A 21,161-nucleotide genomic window follows, 5' to 3' on the forward strand; every position below is an offset into this window, starting at 1 on the left:
CTTTCTCAATTAAGCTTATTTTCCAGGACAATTATTTTACATCTTTTTTTCTCTCCTCAAACCTCTCCTACCATTCTCCTCTGCCTTCTATCCAATGATCTTGCCCCATACTTCATTGAAAAAAGTACCTTCAGAGGTGGGCATGTCCCCTCTTCCCACCACTAAATTTATCAGCAGATCTCCATCTGAGCACATTTTCTCCTTTTTCCTGTTATAGTAGATAAAGTTCTCTCTCTCTCAAAGGCTAAACCCTCCACTTGTACTACGTATCCCATTCTTCTCCCCATGCCACCTTCACCGCCTTGGTTATCCCACATCATCAATCTCTCCTTCTCTGTAAATTAATCTCAGACACTAACGTAAAAATCCAAACTCCTTGTCCCCACCAACCTCCCATTTACTCACAGTATGCTCTAGTCCCACTGGTATCCTCTTGTACCTGAACATGCCAAACTCTTTCCTGTCTTAGGAGTTTACAGAATCCAAACTCTGCTGCTAACTTTGGTCAGGAAGACATGGACCTTCCTGCCTTTACAACCTCATCTTGCATGACTTTCCACCTTACTCACTATGTCCAGGTCACACTGCTCCTTTTTCAGTTCTGTCAACATTCCAAGATCTTCCTTGCTTTACAACCTCCACCCAAGCTTTCTTACTACCCTATTGGAGGTATGGGACCCTCCAATCCTCTTCTCATGCTATATCTCAGTGTCAATGCTACCTCTTCAGCGAGGCCTTTTCCGTTCACTCTAATTAAAGAAGGTCCTCCCCTGTTATTCTCTCACGGTACACTTCATGGCTCTTTGTAAACATACACTTACTTATATACTGATTGTCTCTGCCATTAGACTATAATTTACATCAGGGCCGGGACACTATCTATTTTGTTTACTGTCATATACCCAGCATTTAATACACAATACCTTATATAAACTAGTAACTCAAACACATCTTTGAAAGGAATGAATGAATAAACATTCATCATTTCCTTTTGAACTTGCCAATAACCTATGCAATAAGGAGAGTCACACAGCAGGTAGTAAAACCAAAGTCTTCTTACTCCAAATCCAATGTTCTTGTATTACACTACCTCATCAAATAGGGAGTGTTCTTTGTTTTATGAACACAAATACCATAATAAACTCATTAAGTCACATTTCCTATAAAGATGTGGCAACCTCAACTCCACATCTTTGACTTTAAGAATTTCTCTGAGGTAAGCACTACTCTTTCCTCACCCTCGGGGGTGGGGGGGGGTGAAGACTGTATTTCATGTAGTACAAGGAGACAAAGGAAACAGGTTTGGGTATTCACTTGCTTATTTCATAGCATGTAACATGATTCTACTGGGAAGCTTGCTATATAAAGAAATAATAGCCCTACCTTATAAATCTGTCAGTAAGTAGGTTCCCAGTATCTAGTCCCCAGATAGATATTAGAATTGCATTGCTTAGACAAGTTAATCGAGTTACCAGTTTCCTATTGACCCTGACAACTGGACTAAATAGACAAGACAGGATATAATTTACAAAGCCTCACATTTATATGCACTAAAAATTTACTGAAACCATTTCAGGAACTATCGTATGCAGTATCTAATATTCTATTGCATAAGAATTCAAAATATGACTCTTTGTGTTGTCATATGTGTTTTGATGCATTTTATACAAAAAAGTAATAGCTATTATTTGTTGAGAGCATACTATGTACTAGGCATTATTACAGGCACAGGGGATACAGTGGAAAAGAAATAGTTCTTGCTCACGTTGAAACTTACATATTTTAGCTTCCTCAGGTTCTTCACTAGGTTTTAGATTTTCCCCAATAACATTTTTACTAAGGTTGAAAACAGAAGGAGAAAGACATTTATTAAGGGTATCCACAATTCTGACACCAGAGTGTATGGGTTCTTTCTCCAAACCAAGCAATTTTCTGACACCACCTGGGTGCCCTATAATTTAACTCAATTCTAACACTATACTTGGAGAAAACATCAGATGCCACACGTTAAGGGCTCAGTCCTATAAGACTGTGCCCTGCACCCCTTTCAGAGGCCAATTATAAGTTCAGGTTCCCACCTGTACTTCTAACCCTAACAGCTATACATTGGCGATTCCAAGGACCTCCTCCTTGGGTTAGATTAATATCCTACATTGGCTCACAGAACTCAGAGAAACATTTCACTTACTAGATTATCATTTTTGTTTGTTTGTGAGTTTTTTCTTTTCTTTTGTTTTATTTTATTTATTTATTTATTTTTGGCCACATTGGATCTTTGTTGTTGCGTGTGGGCTTTCTCTAGTTGCAGCCAGCGGGGGCTGCTCTTCGTTGTGGTGCACAGGCTTCTCATTGCGGTGGCTTCTCTTGTTGCACAACATGGGCTCTAGGTACATGGACTTCAGTAGTTGCAGCACGCTGGCTCAGTAGTTGTGGCACATGGGCCGTAGGGCACACGGGCTTCAGTAGTTGTGGCACACGGGCTCAGTAGTTGTGGCACACAGGCTTAGTTGCTCCGTGGCATGTGGGATCTTCCCAGACCAGGGCTCGAACCCGTGTCCCCTGCACTGGAATGTGGATTCTTAACCGCTGCACCACCAGGGAAGCCCTGTTTTCTTTTTTAAAAATATTAAAGTATATAGCTCAGGAACAGCCAGATGGAAGAGATTTATAGGGCAAAGAGCTTCCTTGCCCTCTTTGAGACACTCTCAGAATCTCCAATCTGGAAGTTCTCTGAACCCTGTCCTTTTTGGGGTTTTATGGAGACTTCATTACATGGTCATGGCTGATTAAATCATTAGCCATTGGTGATTGAACTTAATCTCCAGCCCCTCTCCCTTCCTAGGAGGCATGGAGGTGGGCCTGAAAGTGCCAATCTTCTAATCACTTGGTTGGCCCCACTGATAACCAGCCCCCATCCTTAGGTTACCTAGGGGCTTTCCAAAAGTCACCTCATTGACATAACAAAAGATACCTGATTGGCTCAACATTTAGGAAATTCCAACGGTTTTAGGAGCTGTGTGCCAGAAAGGAGGTGAAGATCAAATACATATTTCTTTTGATAAATCCCAATATCACAATATCTTCAATAATTCTGTATATGTCTAGCTTTCACCTCCCACTGCCATCTTCCAATTTCACGTAAGAGAACAGGCTTTGGAATCAGGGCTAGATTTCAGTCCCGGCTATGTCACTTATTAGCTTTGTGGCCACAGGTAAGTTAACCTCTCAGAACTTCAGTTTCTTCTTCTGTGTGGTCTTCATGCTGCAGCCACAGTACTATTTACTATTTCAAAACTCAAATTTGATCAAGTCCCTGCCTTACCTAAAAACCCTTCAACAGTTTTTCCCATTACCCTCAAAATGGCGACCAAAGTTCTCCCTCCTCAAGGCTTCCAAAGGCCCTGCACAGTCTCCTGTCTGCCTACCTCTCTGACCTCTTCTCATACCATGTTACCTCTTACCTTCTCTCATCCAGCTACTCTGACCTTCTTTCAGTCTCTTACATTAGGGTTACCAGACTTAGCAAATAAAAATACACAATGCTCAGTTAAATATGAATTTTTGATAAACATCAACTTTTTTTAGTAGAAGTATGTCCTCAATATTATATGATATATTGTAATTTCTACTAAAAAATTATTCAGTTTACCTGAAATTCAAAGTTAACTGAGCACTCAGTGTTTTATCTGCAATTCTACTTAAATGTGCCATCTCCCTCCTATCCCAGGGCCTTTGCACATGTTCTTTTGGCTCCCTGAGATGCTCTTTCCTCACCCTCCTACTGACAGAGCTGGTACAAGGAATACATGAAGCAAGATTTATAAAATGTCTATCACAGTACTTAGCACAAAGAAAATACTCAACAAATAGTATAAGTAATAATCCAAAGCTTTCTACTCATGGCTTATCTTTTATACTATACGAATTTTGGCAGCATCTACATTTTGTCATTTTAAATAAGTCATTCTCAATGCTCTTGGGTTTTTTACAAGACAGCTGGTAAATAGCAATACAGATACATAACATATAGTATTTCCCTTACCAAGTACTTTAACATATGTGATTTCAATTTGGTCTTCACAATAATTCTGTAACATAAGTAAACATTCGTAGTATGATGAAGGAATAACCAAGTAACTTCTAACTCACAAAACTGATAAATAGTAAAATCAGTAATCAAACCTAGGCCATCTAGTCTCAAAAACTAAAATTTTGCAGTTACATGGTATTGCCTCCCCACCCATTATCAGTCTGTGGCAGATCTATACTACTACGACTACTAACAGCAATAATAACAGTAGTCAACAGTAATAACCACAACAGCTAACACTTATTGAACACTTTCTGTGAACTTTTCTAAGGGCTTTGCATGTGTTATTTTATTCTCATAACTACCTTATGAGGTAGATAGCCTGTTATTATTCCCACTTCTCATATAAACTTTAAGCCTAGGTTTCCTTAAGTAACTTGTTCAAGGTCACAAAGCTAGTGTCAGAACAAGGATTCAAAGCCATGCAGTTCAGCTCTGAAGTCTGAGCTCTTGTCCTCTCACAGTCCACATGGAAAGCACCCACGGAAGTCCTGCCATAACTCTTTCTACACCATTATCAATGCACGTGCATACATCTGAGCAACAGCCTATCTTTCTATGAAGATGGCACCAATCCCAGCTCTGCTATTTACTGTCTGTTATTTAATCTCTCGGAGCTTGTTTCCTCATCTGTAAAATGGGGATATCTACTTTGCAGGGAAATTGTGAAGACTAAATTAGAATATATGTAAATCTCTTAGTCCAATGGTTGGCACTTAGCACATGGTAGACCCTCTAATCCCCCTGACAGGCCTGGTATTAGTGCAGAGTAGTTACAGAATCATGGTGATACTGATTTTGTTCCTTTCAGACCTAAGAAGCTGCCTGCCAGATGCCTGCTTTCCCCCTCCGCTTTACCATAAACCCCTCATTTTCTCCTTTGACATCCTAGGAACAGTGTTCATCTAGCCTTTATCTCTGGGTGCCAGATATAAGGGAGCCAGTCTCCACAATTTAGGAGTAGGGAAGATGGCTGTGCTTTCTTGTGTGTCCCCCAGTTGAGAGCCATTCAACTCATGGTAACTCCATACCGACACCAACCTGTGGCTTGTATCTGAAGAGAGATCCACCCAATTAGAGTACCTGTTTAATATTCACCATTTAATTTATTCATAGGAGTTATGCAATTAATATGAATATTTTAAATAACTATCATTTCTCCCACACTTTTTTTTTTTTTGTGGTACGCAGGCCTCTCACTGCTGTGGCCCCTCTCGCTGCAGAGCACAGGCTCTGGACGCGCAGGCCCAGCGTCCATGGCTCACGGGCCCAGCCGCTCCGCGGCATGTGGGATCCTCCCGGACCGGGGCATGACCCCGCGTCCCCTGCATCGGCAGGCAGACTCCCAACCACTGCGCCACCAGGGAAGCCCTCTCACACACTTTTTGCCAGGCAGTATGCTGAATGTTTTACATATATTATTTCATTGAATTCTTCAAAAGTCTTCTGAAAGAAGTTATTGCTTATTTATTCAACAGTGAATATTATGGATTATAAATTAATTATTGATTGACTGTTCTAAATACAAAGAATATAATAATAAACAAAAGGGACTAAAATTTCTGCCCTCATGGAGTTTACTTTCTACTGTGGGGAGATATCAGAATGCTTGAGTAACCCACTGATTATCACCTAGTAAGTAACAAAGCCAAGATTCAAAAGCAGATCTATAAATGAAATAGAACGCCTAGAAATAAATCCTCGCATATAGAGTCAACTGATTTTTGACAAGGGTGCCAAAACCATCCTGGGGAAAGGACAGTCTTTTTAACAAATGGAAAACTGGGGGCTTCCCTGATGGCACAGTGGTTAAGAATCCACCTGCCAATGCTGGGGACATGGGCTTGAGCCCTGGTCCGGGAAGATCCCACATGCCATGAAACAACTAAGCCTGCGCACCACAACTACTGAGCCTGTGCTCTAGAGCCCGTGGGCCACAACTACTGAGCCTGTGCGCCTCAACTACTGAAGCCTGCGCACCTAGAGCCCACGCTCCACAACAAGAGAAACCACTGCAATGAGGAGCCCACACACCGCAACAAAGAGCAGCTCCCACTCGCCACAACTAGAGAAAGCCCGTGTGCAGCAACGGAGACCCAATGCAGCCAAAAATAAATTTAAAAATAAAATAAATTTATAAGAAAAAAATGGAAAACTGGATATCCATATACAAAATAATGAAGTTAGACACTTACTTTATAGCGTATAGAAAAAATTAACTCAAAATGGAGCAAAGGCCTAAGTGTAAGAGCTAAAACTATAAAACTTTTAGATGAAAACACAGGAGAAAAGTTTCATGACATTGGATTTGGCAATGATTTCTTGGCTATGACACCAGAAGCATTGTCAACAAAAGAAAAAGATAAATAAATTAGACTACATCAAAATTAAAAACTGCTCATAAAAGGACACTAAAAACAGAATAAGGCAATCCACAGAATGGGAAAAAATATTTGCAAATCATATATCTGATTATAGGAGTTAATATCCAAAATATATAAAGAATTCTTACAACTAACAAGCAAAAACACCAAAAAACCAATTAAAAAATGACCAAAGAACTTGAATAGACATTTCTCCAAAGAAGATATTACAAGTGACCAAGAAGCACAAGAGATGATGGCTCAATGTGCCACTAATAATTAAGGAAATGCAAATCGAAACCATGAGGAGATACCACTTCACACACATTAGAATGACTACTGTCAAAAAAAAAGAAAGAAAAAGAAAGTAACAAGTGTTGGCAAAGATATAGAGAAATTGGAGCCCTTGTGCACTGGGGGTAGGAATATAAAATAGTGCAGCTGCTAGGGAAAAAATTAAAAATAGAATTACCATATGATCCAGCATTTCCACTTCTGGGTATATACCCAAAAGGATTAAAAGCAGGGACTCAAATAAATATTTGTACACCTATATTCATAGCAGCATTATTCACAATAGCCTAGAGATGGAAGCAATCTAAGTGTCTATCAGTGGATGAACAAACAAATGTAGTATATACATACAACAGAATATTATTCAGCCTTAAAAAGGAATAAAATTTTGATGCATACTACAACAAGGATGAACCTTGAGGACAATATGCTAAGTGAAATAAGCCAGTCACAAAGGGACAAATACTGTATGACTCCACTGATATGAGGTATCTAAAGTAGTCAAACTCACAGAAACAAAGTAGAACGATGGTTGTCTGGGAGGAGGGGACAATGGGGAGCTATTGTTTAATGGGTCCAAAGTTTCAATTTGCGGGGATGAAGACATTCTGGAAGTGAATAGTGATGATGGTTGCACATTGTGAATGCACTTAATGCCACTGGATTGTATACCTAAAATTGGTCAGAATGGTAAATTTTATGTTATGTGTATTTTACTACAATAAAAAAATAAACAAAAAAGCAGATCTACGACTCTTCTACCTATATCTTATCTACTATAGTACCATGCCCAGTAGTTGCTGCTTAGACTTAGTCCAGAGAACTTTCGGTTCAGTACATTCAGGTTCAAATGTAAAATTGTGGTGAAGCCATAAAAAGCACACAGAGCACTTGGCATCACCACAATACTATTTGTGAAAATCATTTACTTCGTTATCAAGCCCCAATGCATTACTGAAAACCAATTTTAAATGAGCCAGGCTGAATAAAAATCCTTATTGCAAATAGAAAAATAGCTAACTCAACTATAAATGATTATCAGAAGTTGTTTTTAAAACAATTCCCTCAAACTGGGGTTAAAACCTGTTACATGAGTTTCCTAATCTAGCAAACAGTCATATTACAAATACTGAACTATTCATGAACTTCTCTTGCTTGTAAGCCACAGACCCATCAGATGGAAACACTGGCTGTTTCTGGTACATCATGATTATTTTTTGTCTTCTCTCCTTTTTTGTTTAATTCATTGGCAAACTGTCAACATTTTTTGGTGGTGGGGAGGGAGAACAACAGTATTTCTTAAATTAAGAATCAAAAGTGAAATAGTTTTCAGAAAAAAAAGTGCTTTTTGGTTTGTATTGATTTTGGGAAGGGGAGGCAGAACCTAAAGTACTAAGACAATAGAAATATTTTTTAAGCTAAATCCCATGTGATAGCTGTAACCATCATATTACAGGCAAATGTTGTCTAACGTTGGAAATGTGCCACTTTACACTATTGGTAGCCTTTTTTCATTACCACCATCACCACCACCACCACAACCACTACCAAATTTCATCTAATCAAGACTGACCAAGATTTTCCCCCTTTGCTTTTTCACCGTCTCTTTAGTACAGCACAATGATAATTAAAATAACACTACTACTACTACTGCTAGCTAACATTTAGTGAGCACTTACTATATGCCAGGCACTGTGCTATAAGGTTGAAATGCATTTCCTCTTTGATTCCCATAAAAGCTTTATAGAGTAGGTATCTTATTATTTTTTATTTTATACATGAGGAAATGGAGAAGAGTAGTAGGAGATTAGTAGTAAATGGCAGAGCTGGGATTCAAATCCTGCCAAGCCCATGTACCTAAGTACCATGTAGACTACCTCCCCACAATACTCCACTTAGAATGAAAAAATCTTTTTACAACACTATGTTCCAACCTCAGTCTTCAGATTTTATATCCACGAATCCATTACAGAATTCAAGCTCATTAATTAAGCAGCCAGAAACAGTGTAACTCATCTATCTATCTGATATGGGTCTTTCCCAAAGCAGCTGGCTCACCACTCCTTTAGCCCAGATCCTAGGAGCAACTCAAGAGTCTGTTCTCTAATTCCTTCTTTTCTTTGACTCCACGCCAGAAAAAGTGCTCAGTTCTCTGAAGACTGAAACCTCCCATGTGTTAATGGAAGGCAATGAGAAAACAAAGTTCTACATATAGAATTGCCCCTTAGTCAATCATTTCCTAGTTTATTTCTTCTCTATGTTGAAGTACACCTGTAGACTACTTGGCATGCATAATTTCTGCACTTTTGTATACTGTATGTTCTTTATACTTTTTCATCCCATCCACATTGAATATTCTTGAGCGACCATTTGTCACTAATGCTTTAGAATTGACCTGCTTTAAGGCAGAGGGCCTGGACAAGACAGTCTCTTCAAATTCTCCTCGGTTCTACTATTGCGTGATATCCCAGGGCAATGCTAAAAAATTGCTGATTGAAAAGTTTGTTTGTCCCATCCTTCCAGTCCCTTGTCCCACATGTAACAATGCCACAACCTTGTAACAGCCTACTAAAGCAAAATGGAAAAAGTGAGATGGTATGTCTGACAGAGCACAGTTCATCTTCTTTCGTTCACCTCACACAAGCCCAGGTCCCACCAAGAACAGAATCCTCTTAATAAATGAATAGCTATGGTAACAAAAAGCTACAGTCTCAAAAGAGAACAATTTCCCTGAGCATTATTCTGCCCGGGGATGAACATTATTTTGCCTAGGAATTCATAATAAAGTATCACACTCTCATTCTTTCCTTCAAAAGTTTGAGCAACAACAACAAAACAAGTCTGTGCAACTGTGTGTACAACATCATTCTAGGTGCTAAAGATCTTAAGTCATATAAGACAGGGTTTAGTAGAAAAGGCAGATTGATTAAATAACATTCATAGTGTACGGTATATTATAGTTAAGTGCAGTGACAGGACTAAGCCTAGAATTCTATGAGAACACAAAAGAGCATCTATTTTAGACTTGGCAAAAAGTAATCAGGGAAAACTTTTTGGAGTAGGTGACATTTAAACTGAGGTTCGGGGGAAAAAGGTAGAAGTTAAACTAAACTGGAGTGAGGGTGGCATTTGAGGCAGTAAGAAATGAGAGGAGAGATTGAAGAACCATTAAAGGGAGACTCTATGGGACTTGGCGTTATAATTTGGGTGGGGAAAGAGTGAGAGGAGGAATTTAGAACACACATTTCTGGCTTGGATAAATAAATGGACAATAGTGCTACTCACTGAGATAGTAAACAGGGGAGGAGGAGCAAGTTTGGGATGGAAAGAAGATACATGCAGTTTGGGATAAGCTGATTTTATTTTTTTTAAGATTTATTTATTATTTTATTTACTTATTTTTTTGGTTGCGTCAGGTCTTAGTTACGACACGTGGGATCTTTGTTGAGGCATGCGAGCTCTTCATTGCAGCACGCAGGTTTCTCTCTAGTTGTGGCACACAGGTTTTCTCTCTCTAGTTGTGGTGTGCGGGCTCCAGGGCGCGTGGGCTCTGTGGTTGTGGCGTGTGGGTTCCAGAGCGCATGGGCTCTGTAGTTTGCAGCACACAGACTCTCTAGTTGAGGCACAGGAGCTCAGTAGTTGTGGCGCACGGGTCTAGTTGCCAAGCGGCATGTGGGATGTTAGTTCCCCGACCAGGGACCGAACCCACATCCCCTGCATTGTAAGGCGATCCTTTACCACTGGACCGCCAGGAAGTCCTGGATAAGCTGATTTTAAACTGCCTTTGGGAACCAAAAGGAATTACAGAAGAAATTATACTGGAGCTCAGTGGGCATGGAGTAAAAACAAAACGGTATGGACTGCAATCTTGATTTCAAAGTCATTCCCACTTAGATGGTGGTAATTAGAGCCATGATTTTTAAAGAGGTCACGCTGGGAGAATGTATAGAATAACAAGAGAAAAAGGGCCAAGAATGGAGACCTAGGGCTTCCCTGGTGGCGCAGTGGTCGAGAATCTGCCTGCCAATGCAGGGTACACGGGTTCAAGCCCTGGTCTGGGAAGATCCCACATGCCGTGGAGCAACTAGGCCCGTGAGCCACAACTACTGAGCCTGCGCGTCTGGAGCCTGTGCTCCGCAACAAGAGAGGCCGTGATAATGAGAGGTCCGCACACCGCGATGAAGAGTGGCCCCCGCTTGCTGCAACTAGAGAAAGTCCTCGCACAGAAACGAAGACCCAACACAGCCCAAAAAAATTAATTAATTAATTAATTAAAAATTAAAAAAAAACAAGAATGGAGACCTAGGGAATGTCAACATTTTTTAAAGAGATTAGCAGAAAAGAGGATCTTCTAAAAGAACCTGAGAAAGAACAGCTAGAGAGGTAGGAAAACAAACAAGAAAGCCCACTGCCATAGAAACAGAAGAGAGAGTTTAAAGAATAAAAGACTACATGACTTCGCTGGTGGTCCAGTGGCTAAGACTCCGTGCTCCCAATGCAGAGGGCCACAGTTTGATCCCTGGTCAGGAAACTAGATCCCACATGCTTCAACTAAGAGTCTGCATGCCACGACTAAAGATCCTGAATGCCACAACTAAAGATCCTGCATGCCGCAGCTAAAGATACTGCATTCCACAATGAAGACCCAGCACAGCCAATTAAATAAATAAATAAATATTTAAAAAGAAAAAAAAAGACACAGAGAATGGGAAGGGATATTTGCAAATCACATCTCTGATAAGGGTTCAGTATCTAGAAAACATCAGAAACTCCTACAATTCAACAATAAAAAGACATATAATGCAATTTAGAATGGGCAAAGGATTTGAATAGATATTTCTCCAAAGAAGATATACAAATGACCAATAAGCATATGAAAAGATGCTCAATGTCCTTAGTCTTTAGGGAAATGCAAATCAAAATAACAATTAGATACCACTTCACACCCATTAGGATGGATATAATCAAAAAGACAAGTTTTGGTAAGGATGTGAAGAAATTGGAATTCTCTCTCACACACTGATAATGAGAATGTAAAATGGTTCAGTAACTGTGGAAAACAGTTTGGCAGTTCTGCAAAAAGTTAAACATAAAATTATCATATGACCCAGCAATTTCACTGTTAGGTATAGACTCAAAAGAAGTGAAAACAGGTATTCAAACAAAAACTTGTACACTATTGTTCACAGCAGCATTATTCGTTATTATAATGAATAATTATAATAATTATTCATTATTATTCCATTTCGTGGAAACGATCCAAATGTCCCTCAGTGGATGAATGGATAAACAAAAGTGGTATGTTGTTACAGTGGACTATTATTCAGCCATAAAAAGGAATGACGTATCAATACAAGCTACAATAAGGATGAACATTGAAAATATTATGTTAGGGGCTTCCCTGGTGGCGCAGTGGTTGAGAGTCCGCCTGCCAATGCAGGGGACACGGGTTCGTGCCCCGGTCCGGGAAGATCCCACATGCTGTGGAGCGGCTGGGCCCGTGAACCATGGTCGCTGAGCCTGCGCGTCCGGAGCCTGTGCTCCGCAACGGGAGAGGCCACAACAGTGAGAGGCCTGCATACCACAAAAAAAAAAAAAGAAAATATTATGTTAAGTGAAAGAGGCCAGATACATATGAGTCCATTTATATGAACTATCTACAACAGGCAAATCCATAGAGACAGAAACTAGATTAGTGTTTGATAGGGCCCAGGGGGAGGGGGAACGGATAATGAACAGGGCTTCTTTTTGAGGATATGAAAAGATTCTGGAATTAGATAGTGGTAACGGTTACACAATTCTGTGACTATACTTTAAAACCAATAAATTGTACACTTTAAAAGGGTGAATTTTATGGTATGTGAATTATAACTCAATTACAAAATTTTAAAACAAAACTTTACATTCAATAAATATTCACTGAGGAACATTAATAAATGAAATATCTCTATCTTATCACCAGTAAATTCAAAATGTCAAATGACTTTCTCTACTTATAATTAAAAAATTTTTTAAATAACAAATAAAAAAGAGAATAAAGGTTTGGACAATATCAAACATGACAGAAAGTGAAACATGATTACAAGAACCCCATTAAATTTTGCAATGTAGGGTGGGATAGGGAGGGTGGAAGGGAGGGAGACGCAAGAGGGAAGAGATATGGGAACATATGTATATGTATAACTGGTTCACTTTGTTATAAAGCAGAAACTAACACCCATTGTAAAGCAATTATACTCCAATAAAGATGTAAAAAAAAAAAAAAGAGAATTTTGCAATGTGGAGGTCATTAGTGACCTTAGGAAAAATAGATTCAGTGATGAGGAGGGCACAAAAACCTAAACATAGGAAAATGAAGAATCAATGACTTTTACAACAGCCAGGACACAGAAGCAACCTAAATGTCCATCGACAGATGAATGGATAAAGAAGATGTGGTACATATATACAATGGAATATTAGCCATAAAATGGAACGAAATTGGGTCATTTGTAGAGACAAAGGGACATAGAGACTGTCATACAGAGTGAAGTAAGCCAGAAAGAGAAAAACAAATATCGTATATTAACGCATATGTATGGAATCTAGAAAAATGGTAGAGATGAACCTATTTGCAAAGCAGAAATAGAGACACAGATGTAGAGAACAAACGTCTGGACACCAGGGCAGGAAAGGGGGTGGTGGGATGAATTGGGAGATTGGGATTGACATATATACACCATTAGGTATAAAAGAGATAACTAATGAGGACCTGCTCTATAGCACAAGAAACTCTACTTGGTGCTCTAAATGGGAAGGAAATCCAAAAAGGAGGGGATATGTGTATACACATGGCTGGTTTACTTCACTGTGCAGCAGGAGCTAGCACAACATTGTAAAGCAACTATACCCCAATTTAAAAAAAAGAATCAATGACTTGTTAACATGTAGACAGAAAGTTTATTCCATTCCTTTCAGAAGCTTGACTATTAAGAGAAATGAGAAACAGAGTAGTTTTGGTGAGATGTTGGATCAAAGAAAGTTCTTCCCTACCAAGGCGAGATGTGAACATGATTATATACTAAGAAGAAAAAGGCATTTGAGAGCGTTCAAAGATACAGGAGGGAAAGAAAATGACTGATATAGAACGGATCATTGAAAAAGTGGGAGGGAGAGGATCCAAAGCCTAGGTGAAAGGACTGGTCTTGGACCAAAGGAACATACTTTCTCTATGGAGATAGGAAAATAAGAGTGGGTGCAAATGGAGTTCAGCCTGTATGTATTCCAGTGAGTGAGGGGAATAGAACACCTACAGTTTTGGGGGCTTTGTCAAGGCAGGGAGAACTAGGGACAAGGAGTCAAGAGACTTGAGGGTGATTCCAAGAGGGTGATTGGAGTGATAGGTAAAAGGATCTAGAGAGGTAAGATAAAAAGTCAAGCCAGGTCCAAGAGAGAATGTAAGCTAGTTGACCTTACATCATGTGGCCACCGCTCTTCAGTTTTATTGGGGTAATAAAAAAGAAAGACCAGATCCTTTTGGCTTCTTTTGTGGAATACAGGCACCGGATTTCCCATACCACCAAAACTATCCAATAATGGAGACGGACTACTCCAAAAGGAAACTGCAGTACTATTAAGAAAAGGAAATGGAACCTGGGTAGCCAATAAATAACAAATGAATCATAATTTCATATCATATGGTGGCATACTATCACAAGAACTGTTGTTAGACAATATATAGACCAAATAAGCAAGGTCAACGGGCTCTAAGCTTCTACCCAAACACACCCTCCACTCTACTATCTCTAAGTCTTTGTTCATGCTGTTCCCTCTGCTCACAATGCTCATTTGCAATTTCAGCTTCTCTCTAATGTCAGGGACTTATTTTATCTTTCTATCTCCTACGATGCCATGTAGAGTGTCTGGCATGTCATAAATGCTGATTTGAGGTCAGATGAAATAGAAGAAAAATCACTAAGGGCTAAGTGATCAGGAAAGGCTTCACAGGAAAGAAATTTAAGCCTGTCCTTAAAGATGAGGAGTATTCTACCATCAAAAAGAGAATTTTAACAGGAGCGATGATACAAGTGACAATGAAAGTAGGAATATGCAGTAAGAAAACCAATCTATATATAACTGGTGGTTTCTATTATGAATAGTAGATAATGCTGGCAAACCAACATTGATGTGGGTCTTGAATGGCTAGCTAAAGCATTTGGACTATATTTATTATGCCAGTGATTCTCAAGGGGAGGAACAGGGTAAGAAGAAGGGGGAGGGGGAGCAATGGGGATTCAATTTAGCTGCAGTGATAAAATTGCTAGTGTTAGAAGAGATCTTATAGGTCACCAACTTCAATTTCCAACATTCTACAGGTAAGGAAATTGATAGCCAGAAAGGTGAAGTGACCTACCTAAGGTGACCCAACTTAACTAGGGAAGAACAACTAGACTCATACCTGGGACCAGAACCCCTGCCTCCCAATTTCCAGTCTAGTTCTCCTTCTACCACATACAGAAAGAAACTATCACATGGCCAGGCTGAAAGAAAGCATTTGCAAATATAAAAAAGAAGTACAAATAAAAGCATGTAACTTGAAGAATCGCAATGCCATCAACAATTCTTGTGAATTTTTGTCAACAGATGGGGCAAATACATGGACTATATAAGGTAACAATCAGAATAAAAGTTTTACACAATCAAGGAGACAAAAAGACATTTATCAATAAGCTCTCTAAATAATAACCGGACAGTTTTATATTTTTTACATATATTTGTATTTGATCCTCAGAAAAACATCGTGAAGGAGATAGGGAAAGTATTACCTTTCCCATTTTATAAATAAGGAAATTGGCTAAATGAAGAGCCAGAATTCATCCCAGTACTCTTTCCACAAGTTCCCGGACAATACAAATCTCTAAAACTGACCAAAACATGCATGAGGCAACTCTGGTTTCGAAGGTGGAAGCAAGACTTTGTGAATGAGTAGATAAAGGCAGGGGCTGAGGAGAAAATGAGTTAATTGAAAGTGTGAAAGAGTACTTTATGAAATAGTAGTACTACTTGGTCTTATGTTTTTATCCGTACGAACCGAGTAATTATTTGTTTAATTAAATAATTTAATGGCACAAATTTCAATCTATATATACATTGTCTGTGGTTGGTTATGTCATTATCCTCAGGTCACAAACCATATGCTTTGTGAGTCCTGCTAAAAGATGGGAAAAACTCTGAAATTTCTTTTACTGGCATGATGTCAAAAGGCAAAATTATATTAACTACACAGCTGTGATATATAACACAACGTTTCCCAATGAATAGAATTCTAGTGTTTAATAGTTAAATGCATACACACACAAACACAATCATTCTCTTGCTCTCTCTCTCTCTCTCTCTCTCTCTCTCACGTACACAAATACACACACATTCGTACACTCACAACAGGTGCACACGCACCTAACCACAACTCTGGCTTTTCCCTAGGCCTTTATTACTGGAAACACTGGTATATTTCGTGTTATACAAGATATGGAGAGCCCTTGCCTTAAGTGCTTACCCATATTTACACATTAAATGAGATATTGTTAAAAATACAAACAAGGTCAAGGTTAGGGAACTCTGATATATGATGGAGAAGGGCCTTTGACTTGAAAGAAAAATACGGTATGGAGCCTCCCATGACCTGGCAAATCAGTTAGAATCTGAAGGCCAAGAAATTGAGGTACCTTTACTAGTATGTGGGGGAAATTAATTCCAAAGCCATTGTAAAGGCAAAAACTTGCTGGGTTGAGGAAATCAAGAAGTACATAGCAGGTCAAAGTGGAATATGAATGCCTGCTATATGGAAGGCTTTTAAAGATGTGAAGGAAGGAAAGGAACTACAGGTGGAGGCTCTAGGGTCCAATATGCCTTCTGTGAGGGTGTTTAACCTTAAGCAGGGCTCTAAAAGAAAAGAAGCCTTAGTGACAGACCCCATTAAAAACCACCCGATCCTTAAGGTAGCATGATATTCCCCTCAATAAATGAGTACAACTGTGTTTTAGAGTCCAATATTAGGGAGAATGTTTTAATATGTTAAGATTTACTTTCATATTTAACTAAAGGAGTACAGATCAGTATTGTAGAAGATACAAAGAAGTATAACACTCAGTCTCTGCCTTCGAAAACCTTCCCATCTATTTGAGGGAACAAGATAACCTACAACATAATGTAGTGTCAAATGAGGGGTTTAGAGAAGTGCTGAGATGGGTAGGCAAGGAAGAATTCACTTTAGTGGTAAGGTTTAAGTTGAGCTGTGAAGACCTGAAGGGATCGGAGAGGCAGGTTGGAAGAAAGGACATTCTACTTTGGGGAATGGGTAAACAAAGGCCAGAATGTGAGAGACCTATGAATGGACCAGTCTAGATGGAACAGGATTCAGATGCAGAGTAGCAAGAAGAGTGGCAGAGCAGCTCAAGCCCGAATACAGAGGGGCTTAGAATGCCAGGTTAAGAAGTTTGAAGAGTGGCAGTATGGAGACACAAAAGATTTCTGAGGAGGGGGTGACATGACAAAGTGGCACTTGAAGAAAAGTAATCTTGCTGAGGTGTGCATATGGAGTACAGAATAAAGCAACTCTCAACTGGACAACCACTGCAGGAGTGAGGTAATAAGGAACTGAGGCAGAATCACAAATTTTCTTGGTTGGGAGGGACCTTGAAGATCATCTATGCCAAACACAACCAGAGTAGTTGCAGAGTAACTGGAAAGAAAGGGAGTAATCAAGAGATATCATGAACAGTATAAATCAACTCCACAGAGTATGAATCAACTTAGCAATTGATTGCCAAATATGAGTAGCAAGAGAAAAAGGGAAGTGAATAAAAAAGCCTCCAAAGTTTCATGCCTGAATGATTGAGAGAATGAAACTGGGGTTTAATTTTGTAAAATTCAGTGTGCTGGGGTGGGGGGTGCAGAGAGGGGAAGAATGGAGATGAGTCCAGTTTAAGTTATTGAATTTGAGATGTCAGCTGGAAAGCCAAGCAGAAACAAACTGCACCAAAAGGAATTGTTTAACATCATTAAGAACAACGTAGGTTTGTACTCCTTGGTTGACTCTGTTAGCTAAATCATCTTTAAGGAATAGAATCCCCACTAGCAATGTGTCTTGTACATAATACGAACTCAGTGTAGGCGTGGTTGAGTCAAGGGAACTCATGAACTATGCCCCTCTTCTTTCTTCCTCTCGGTCTGACTAACCATGACAAGTGTTAAGAACCTTCTTCCACAAAAAAACCCCCCAAAAAACACCTTCAATTTCCCCAGACTAAGCATTTAGACTACACAGCAAAAGTGCTTTAGAAGCATGTAATGCTTCTAGGCACAGAGCCATGTGGATTGATCCAAAACCTTACAAATGTTCAAGCTATTGCTGCCCCTGTAGACCACTGGCATGGCAGGATGAAACGAATAACAACCCACAAACCACAAAATAAAATTCAGAAGTAGTCTTTTGAAAATCAATTTCATTATGGCTGTTTAGTTTCAATACCTGCTGTATGCCATCGCTCCAATAAAAATTACTCTTCATCACTGAAGTGCAGGCCCATTGACAGGTGGATGTGCATGGGGAAGTTTACTCAGCAGCCTATAATTTTAAAGTAATTTCAGCAGCTAGCAGCAGGGGAGTCCCCATGAAGCCATAGGAGACAAGGAACCACCCTCCTCCCTTGGCTATTCCAAGCACACAGGACTATTATCTGGCTGAGGAATTGGCAACTGAGATCCCTCTCTTCCCCCAAAGACACAGAGTTTATGAATTGATTTCCCAAATGGTATTCTACAGAGAGATGTTCATTAAGCATTCACTATCACCCAAGCTCATGGTCCAGTAGTCTTCAAAGGTAGTATCACAGATAAAGACCTAATGATCTATAACATGGGAGCTGAAGTTAGTCACAGGGAACCAAATGTTATCTCCTTTATACTCTTTCCTTCATTTCTTCCTTTACAGCCTTAGTTCTCAAGTGAAATGAGCATCAGCATCACCCGAGAAGCCTTTTATCCAAACAGTAAATGCTCATGGTCCCACTCTAAAAATTCTGATGACATATGTCTGAGTGTGGTCAGGGACATGTGCATTTTGAAAAGGTTCCCTAGGTAAGACTAAGATGCACTCTTGGTTAAGAACCACTGCAATAGATGATCTGTATAATATATTTTAACCCTACAATTCTGGAAAAGATTCTTAGTAGAACTTGGGAATAGCTAGCTATTTCAGACAGAGTGAGTAAGAGAAAGAGAAACAGAGACAGAGGTCATTCTGTGCCAAGATTCCTGATTACTGTATGCCCACCTTAATGCAAGTAGCCATTGGGCCCATATGCACTCTGGCTTCTAACCATACCAAGCCATGCACAATTCCATGAGTCAAGGATTCTCACCCTAGAGTGCACACCAGAATCACTTATAGAGCTTTAGCTTTTTAAAATTACACATGACCAAATCCCCACCCCTGGAGCTCCTTACCGAGTTGATTCTGGGTTGGTGTCCTGGACACATCGATTAGGGGGAGATAGATCTCAGGGTAATTGGGGTGAACAGTCTTGAACATTCTCTTCCTCTAAAGATAGGTAACAGAAACAACCAATACCTCTTACACACTTATTGACCATATTCTATGTGCCTTACACTTTTTAAAATAACAGCTTTATTGAGATGTAATTCATATGCCATAGAATTTACCCATTTGAAGTGATTTTTAGTAACTTTACCAAATTATATAAGCATGCTATCTCTTCCATCGTTTCCTTTCCTTTCAGTTCCACTGCAACCACCCTGACTGTGGTAAATCAGTTTTAGAATATTTTCATCCCTCCAACAAGCTCCCTCAATAAGCTCTCTCATGCTTATATTCACTTAATCCCCATTTCCTCCACCAGGTATCCACAAACTTAATTTCTGTCTCTACATATTTGCCTATTCTGGACATGTCACATAAATGGAATCATACATTATGTTTTTTTGTGGCTGGCTTCTTTCACTTAGTGTAATATTTTTGAGGTTCATCCATGTTGTAGCATGTATCTGTACTACATTCCTTTTTACAGTTGAATAATATTCCATTGTAGAGAATATTATGCCTCATTTTGTTTACCCATTAGACATTTGAGTTGATCCACTTTTTGGCTATCATGAATAATGCTGCTAGGAACACTTGTGTAGAGGTTTTTGTGTGAACATGTGTTTTCAATTATCTTTGTTATACACCTAGGAGTAGAATTGCTGGGTCATGAGGTAACTTATTATCTATGTTCACTTATTGAGGAACTTCCAAACTGTTTTCCAAAACAGTTGCATCATTTTACATTTCCACCAGCAGTGTATAAAGGTTTCCACTTCTCAACACCTCTACTTCTTATTGTCTTTTTCATTATAGCCATTCTAGTGAATGTGAAATGGTAACTCCATTGTGGTATTTTTTTAAAAAATTTTTAATTGAGTTATAATTGACATACAACATTGTATTAGTTTCAGCTGTACAACATAATGATTTAATATTTGTATATACGGTGAATTGATCACCACAGTAAGTCGAGCTAACATCTGTCACCATACATAGTTACAGAAATTTTTTTCTTGTGATGAGAACTTTTAAGATCTACTCTCTTAGCAACTTTCAAATATGTAACACAGTATTATGAACTGTAATTGCCATGCTGTACATTACATCCCCCATGACCTATTTAGTTTATAACTGGAAGATTGTATCTTTTGACTGTCTTCATCTATTTCACCCACACCCACCCTCTGCCTCTGGCACCCGCCAATCTTTTCTCAGTATCTTTGAGCTTGTTTTTGTTTGGATTCTACATATCAGTGAGATCACAACGTATTTATCTTCATTCTGGTTTTTTTGGTTTTTTGTTTTTCATTCTGGTTTTAATTTGCACTTTCCTGATGGACAATGATGTTGAGCATCTTTTCATGTATTTTTTATTTAGTCATTTGAATATCTTTTGTGCTGAAATATTTGTTTCTTTTGCCCATTTTTTAAATTTGGATTACCTTCTTATTATTGTATTCTAAGAGTCCTTTGTAAATTCTGGATACAAATTCTTCATTGAATATTTGTTTTGCAAACATTTTCTCCTAGTCTGTCACATTTATGTACTAATGTTTCTTTTGAAAAACAGAAGTTTTTATATTTTGATGAGGTCCAGTATATCAATTTCTGTCTTTTTTGGACTGTGTTTTCAGTGTTGTACCTAAGAAATCCTTGTCGAGTCCAAAGTCTAAAAGATTTTCTCCTATATTTTCCTCTAAAAGTTTTATTGTTTTGGCACTTACCTTTGAGCCTATCATACATTTTGAATTAATTTGGGGGTACAGTGCATAGTGAGGGTCTAAGATGATCTTTTTGCACGTGGATGTCCAAATGTCCCAGGACCATTTGT

General features: G+C 39.0%; 1 protein-coding gene across 7 annotated transcripts in view; it reads right to left on the minus strand.

Annotated features, from left to right (window-relative positions):
- The window catches only part of EDA (ectodysplasin A), a 365,924-nt gene that overhangs the window by 323,898 nt on the left and 20,865 nt on the right, over positions 1-21,161 (minus strand). The gene's annotated exons all lie outside the window — the stretch shown is intronic.

The sequence above is a fragment of the Delphinus delphis genome, chromosome X (assembly GCF_949987515.2).
Source record: "Delphinus delphis chromosome X, mDelDel1.2, whole genome shotgun sequence".
In the NCBI taxonomy this organism is placed as follows: Eukaryota; Metazoa; Chordata; class Mammalia; order Artiodactyla; family Delphinidae; genus Delphinus; species Delphinus delphis.